Source organism: Musca autumnalis, unplaced genomic scaffold (assembly GCF_047663935.1).
Source record: "Musca autumnalis isolate F117 unplaced genomic scaffold, ASM4766393v1 scaffold_4, whole genome shotgun sequence".
Classification (NCBI taxonomy): Eukaryota; Metazoa; Arthropoda; class Insecta; order Diptera; family Muscidae; genus Musca; species Musca autumnalis.
Window position 1 is genome coordinate 180,219,631 of NW_027411977.1, and position 6,482 is coordinate 180,226,112.

Below are 6,482 nucleotides of genomic sequence, written 5' to 3' on the forward strand. Positions count from 1 at the left end.
ATTTTTTCTTTAACTGTTAACAAATTTAGCACGCGACGAGCAGTGAGTGAATAAATCAGTGTATATATACATATAAAATAGAAAAATTTGTGTACGTTTGTTTGTTTGTTTATGCATTATAGACTCAAAAACCGCTGCACCGATCTTCCTGAAGTGTTTAGGATATTTTGCTACATCGCCTGGAATGAAAATAGACCATATTATTTATTATTTATATAGCATCAAAACCGGACGTACCTCAAAAAAAATTTAGATTTTGTATGCAAATATCTTTAGAAATGTTACAAATTCAATCTCCAAATTTGGTGTGTGTGACGAATTCGATGTAGAAATAAACTTACAAAATAATTTTGTAAATAAAATTCCAACAACATACTCACAGGTAACTGTGCTGATGTTATTTCAACTTAACAGAAATCGATGATTTCTTAGTTGAATCGTGCTGTCAGCTTGCAAATATTTTGTTCTGGTGTTTTTTGGGAAAGCCGAAAAGTGAGCATCATTCTCATTAACATGAGAATACTCGATGCTTAAAGAGTTCAGGTTTTCACTAAAAATCATCATTTCAAAAACTGAATAGCCAATTGATAATTCCCTTCGCCGGGATGAAATCATGATATTGGTAGCGATCAGTAAATTTTGCAAGCTGTCAGTGCGTTTTGTAAACATTTTTCTCTGCAAAGAGGAAAGTGATGAAGTTAAGCCAATGGGGGAATACTCCAGACTTAGACAATCTTACAAAATAATATTCAAATCGGTTCAGATTTTGATATAGCTTCCATATATATATATTTTCGGCCGACTTCCTTATTTTATGCACCAAACACGCTATTTATGTCAAATTTCAATGAAATTAAAAACGTGTGACGGAACTTGGTCTAGAAATAAATGTGGCAAATTATATCGAAATTGGTTCAGATTTGCATGTAGCTCCCATATATATTTTCGGCCGATTTCCTGTATTTTATGCACCAAACACGCTATGTATGTCCAATTTCAATGAAATTTGAAATGTGTGACGGAATTTCCTGTATTTGATGTACCAAACCCGTTATATTGTCCAATTTCGCTGATATTTGGAATGTGTGACGAAAATTGGTCTAGACATAAATGTGGCAAATCATATCCAAATCGGTTCAGATCTGTATATTGCTCCTATATATATTTTCGGCCGATTTCTTGTATGCACCAAACCAAATTAAATTAGAAATGTGTGACGGGATTTGGTCTAAAAATAAATGTGCCAAATTATATCGAGATCGGTTCATATCGGAAAATAGCTCGCATATATATTTTTGGTCGATTTCATGTTTTTGTTACGTATGTATGTCCAATTTCAATGAATTTTTGAAGAGACTTAGAAGTCAGAAGATGTCATCATAATATATACAAGTACTTATACTTGGGAAGGAATTGACAAAGGCTACAGCTATTAAATATAGTATCTTTGAGAGACATCTTAATAATTATGTTTTATTATGATATATCTAAATCAGTATTTGAATAAAAATTATCAATTCAAGTGGGAGTTATCCTAAGATTAATTTAAGTTATCATAATATGTTAATATGTATATTACATGGAAAAAATAAGTCCCATGTATAAAATAAATTACAACTTTCTTAATTAAATTCACTTCAAGTCCAATCTGTAGAAATAAAGATAAATTAATAGTGTAAGAGTATATAACCTACGTTGGAATACTTGTCGTCGAAAAGGGTTTAGGAGGAGTGTTACCTCCTGAAACATACAAAAATACCATAGTAGCTTCATAACAGCCCATAATGGTTATAGAACACCTTCATATCTCCTATACGTTAAAATATTAAAAAATAATATAATTATAGCATTCCATTATATTTTATCTTAGTCGGGGTAGCAAAACGCACCGGGTTCAGCTAGTACATTATAAAATTGGAAATTTTATAATTGAATCAAAAAAGTGAATGGAAATATTTTATTGGACAGGAAATTACATTTATAATTTGTAATAACATTAATACATTTTTCAAACACATGCATATATTTGAAATATGGGTGTACCTATTTATTACACCGTATAATCATTAGGGTTATGACTTTTTTACAACCTCATATCCCTGTATCATAGCGTGATGAGTTTTGCCATAAGATTACATAAAATCTTAATTATAAGGTGATTCAGTGAAAAAACCTCACGCACAAAATGATTTTAAAATTTGAATTTATCAAAATTATGGACAATTTTTTGAAGTCACTGAAAACAGATATATAATTGAAAATAAACTTTAGAGCCACGTGAGATAATTAAAATGACATAAAATTTATTTCTCACTATTTTTCTTCAATTCTGAGAATCCTAAAAATGTCGTAAACGCTTTTATTCAAAAATATAATTTTTTAACAAAAAACAAACAATTTAAAATTTTTTCAAAGTGAATTTTTTCGCGACTTTTTTAATATTTGAATGAAATAAACGTTATTATAGTTATTAGTAGGCTTATATTTATTTACTCGTGCAACAAAAAATAATTTTTTGAAAAAAAAAATTTTTCATTTCATATATTTTTTCAAAAAATTATTTTTTTAAAATCGATTTGTGCGTGAACTTTTTTTATATTTCAATGGAATAAACGATAGCATAGTGATTAATAGGCAAAAGTTCATTCATCTCTGCTACAGGAAATCATTTTTGAGGAAAAATGTCAAAAAGTCATAACCCTAATAATCATTTGATTACAGATACAGATTTTCCGTTGATGATTTCAATTTTGAGGTGAATGTGTTTTATTTTCAAGCGTTCAACGATGTTCCTAAAAATTAACCATATTCTGACACCACAGCGTGATAGAAGATGAAAAATAAGAAGACACGTGTCCCGCCGTTTTTCCCGATTACTTCGAATTTCGCGGTTATGAGCCCCCAAAGACCTGAGGCCTTGATGTCAAAAGGGATCATCTTGTAAGGCTCATATCTTCTAAACCACTAGGGATTTTGATTTACTCATGGAAGCACATTTGTAGCTCTTATCTTAAAGAATGATAATTGTAAACACATAAAATCCATTCAACCTCATCTTCAAGGTCAAAATCGTTAAGGTCAAATTTCCTTAATAATTTTTTCTCGGATTTTGGTCTTTGGATATCAAACCGATCGAAATTGCATCAAACAACCAACTACAAAAATGTACCTTTGATCTAAATAAGCAACTTTCTAGAACATACAAACTTTATAGAAATGCTTCTTTAAAGTCCAAATAGCAAAATAAATGATATTGTTATCCTCTTCCTGCTCCATGGAAACTAAACCATTAAAAATTGAAGAAAACAATCAACCACAATAATGTAGCCAAGATTTCAGTAAACAACTTTCAAGAACATCCGAACGGTCCTTAAAGGTCAAAATAGCAAAAAACTTTAGAAAATATTCGATTTTTATAGTGTTTTCTTCGATTTCGGTCAATAGATACCGAACCGCTTAATATTCAAGAAGTCAAACAACTACAAAAATTCACCTAAGATCTCAGTAAACAACTTTTTAGAACATATGAACATCCTAGGAACGGTCCTTCAAGCTCAAAATTCACTATCAATTACATTATGGTTAAAGTTTATTTTCCATGACTCAAAAAAAGTACACGTAGTGTAGTTTTTATTTGTTTTTCTTTCTAAAAGTGTGACACTATTTCTTGTATTTGGAATTTTGTATGTATCTACGCGTCTGTTGTTGCTTTTGTGACTGGTATTCCTATGCATGTCAATTAAAAAAATCACCACCATTTATAAATGTATGTATGATATGTTTTGTGGATTTTGAGTTTGTATTTATATTTCATCTAAACAGATATTTGTTTGCACCCAAACATATATTTGTTTGCAGGACCCGAACATATGTTATGTTTGGAACTGTTGCAAATACACATATGTTTGCTGCAAAATATGTTTGGGACACTTGTTAGAGAGGCCGTTTGTTCCTGCATGTACTCTCCATCATAGTTGGAGGGTATATTAATATTGTTTTCTGTTTGTAACGTATTGAAATAATTTGCGACCCTATAAAGTATATGTTCTTGATCAGAGTAAAATTCTGAGTCGATATATGCATGTCTCTATTACCGTCCGCCTGTGATAATCACTCTAGCATTCACAAAAATTGAGATAGGAGGCTAAAATGTGGGAAAAATACGTCTTTGCAGGCAGGTCAATTTCGAATCCCTCATATGTCGATTCCCCATATAACGATGCCGCTCAATTTCAAGTATTTTCAAGTTTTCAGACCGAAGTAGCTATAATTTGGCGTTTAGGGTTCCCAGTGATACAGAAACTTCTCCACAACATGTTGTGAACATAAGGCCACCTTTTGGTATGGCCCCCATATTATGGTGCCGCCCGAGTTGACGAATTTTGACGGACTTAGCTACATTTTCTGGCACAATTAGCAATCATTTGGCATTTAGGGTTCTTAGCGATCAAGAAACTTTTCCACCAAAAATGCCGGACACAGCTCCGCGTTTTGTTATAGCCCCTATATAAAGTTCCCGCATGTTTTCGTTTACTTGGCGCTTTTAGCTACATTTTCACTCCCAATTAGTTATTATGTGATATTTAGGGTTCTTAGCATACACAAAACTTCTCCCCCAAAAATTATGGATATACAGTCATAGCCATCATTATTTTGACAAAATCAAAATTATGAACCACAGAAATTCAACATTCGTTTCTGTTTAGATAAGCGGTTGTTTAAAGCAAGACGGCACACAGAGGGGAAATTTGTGTTAAAATTTGATCAAAAGCCCTAGAAAGCTCATTTATAGTCGGATTGATATAAAATTTTGCACAAAGCATATCTTCTGTACAAGGATTAATCCTATAGAAAATAATGAAAATCGGTCCAGATTTGGATGCAGCTTCCATATATATTCGCATCTGATATGAGATAAAAATGCACCAAAATCACTGAAATTTGACACATGCAACCCGAACTAGCCAACAAAAAACATTGAGCCAATTTTCAAACAAATCGGTACAGATGTATTTATAGTCCCATATACATACATATATTTCATTCCAAATTTTATTTTTTGAAACTTACTTAAATTAAATTTTTCTCAATTCACATGAGAAAAGCCGTGAATGTTTCTGAATAATGCAGACATATTTGATAGGTGTTGGTTTAGTCTGATAAATAAGAGTCCCGGTTATAAGGCGGAACAAAATTTAGTGTGAATAAATCTTGCAATTCCATATAAAAATATTTCATTTTTTAGTTGAGAAAAATTAGATTTTTGCGGAATGGCGCAAATATGCGCAATTTTTATACCCTCCACCATAGTATGGAGGGTATATTAAGTTTGTTTTTCCGTTTGTAACGCATTGAAATACTCATTTGCGACCCTATAAAGTATATATATTCTTGATCAGGGTAAAATTCTAAGTCGATCTGAGCACGTCCGTCCGTCCGTCCGTCCGTCCGTCCGTCCGTCCGTCCGTCTGTGGTAATCACTCTAGCATCCACAAAAATGGAGATAGGACGCTGAAATTTTGGGAAAATGCGTCTTTTGTTTGCAGGCAGGTCAAGTTCGATGATGGGCTATATCGGTCCACGTTTTGGTATAGCCCCCATATAACGGTACCCCCCGATTTACGGTATTTTGACGTTTTTAGCTAAATTTTCAGACCGATTTGGCTATAATTTGACATTTAGGGTTCTTAAGTGTCAATAAATATATATAACAAAACTGGTGGACATAGGTCCACGTTTTGGTATAGCCCCCATATAACGGTACCCCCCGATTTACGGTATTTTGACGTTTTTAGCTTCATTTTTAGACCGATTTAGCTATAATTTGACATTTAGGGTTCTTAAGTATCAATAAACTTATATAACAAAAGTTGTGGACATAGGTCCACGTTTTGGTATAGCCCCCATATAACGGTACCCCCCGATATACGGTATTTTGACGTTTTTAGCTACATTATCAGACCGATGTAGCTATAATTTAACATTTAGGGTTCTTAGGTATCAATAAACATATATAACAAAAGTTGTGGACATAGCTCCACGTTTTGGTATAGCCCCCATATAACGGTACCCCCCGATATACGGTATTTTGACGTTTTTAGCTACATTATCAGACCGATGTAGCTATAATTTGACATTTAGGGTTCTTAAGTGTTAATAAACTTATATATTAGAAGTTGTGGACATAGGTCCACGTTTTGGTATAGCCCCCATATAACGGTACCCCCCGATTTGCGGTATTTTGACGTTTTTAGCTACATTTTCAGACCGATATAGCTATTATTTGACATTTAGGGTTCTTAAGTGTAACTAAACCTATATAGCAAAAGTTGTGGACCTAGGTCCACGTTTTGGTATAGCCCCCATATAACGGTACCCCCGATTTACGGTATTTTGACGTTTTTAGCTAAATTTTCAGACCGATTTGGCTATAATTTGACATTTAGGGTTCTTAAGTGTCAATAAATATATATAACAAAATT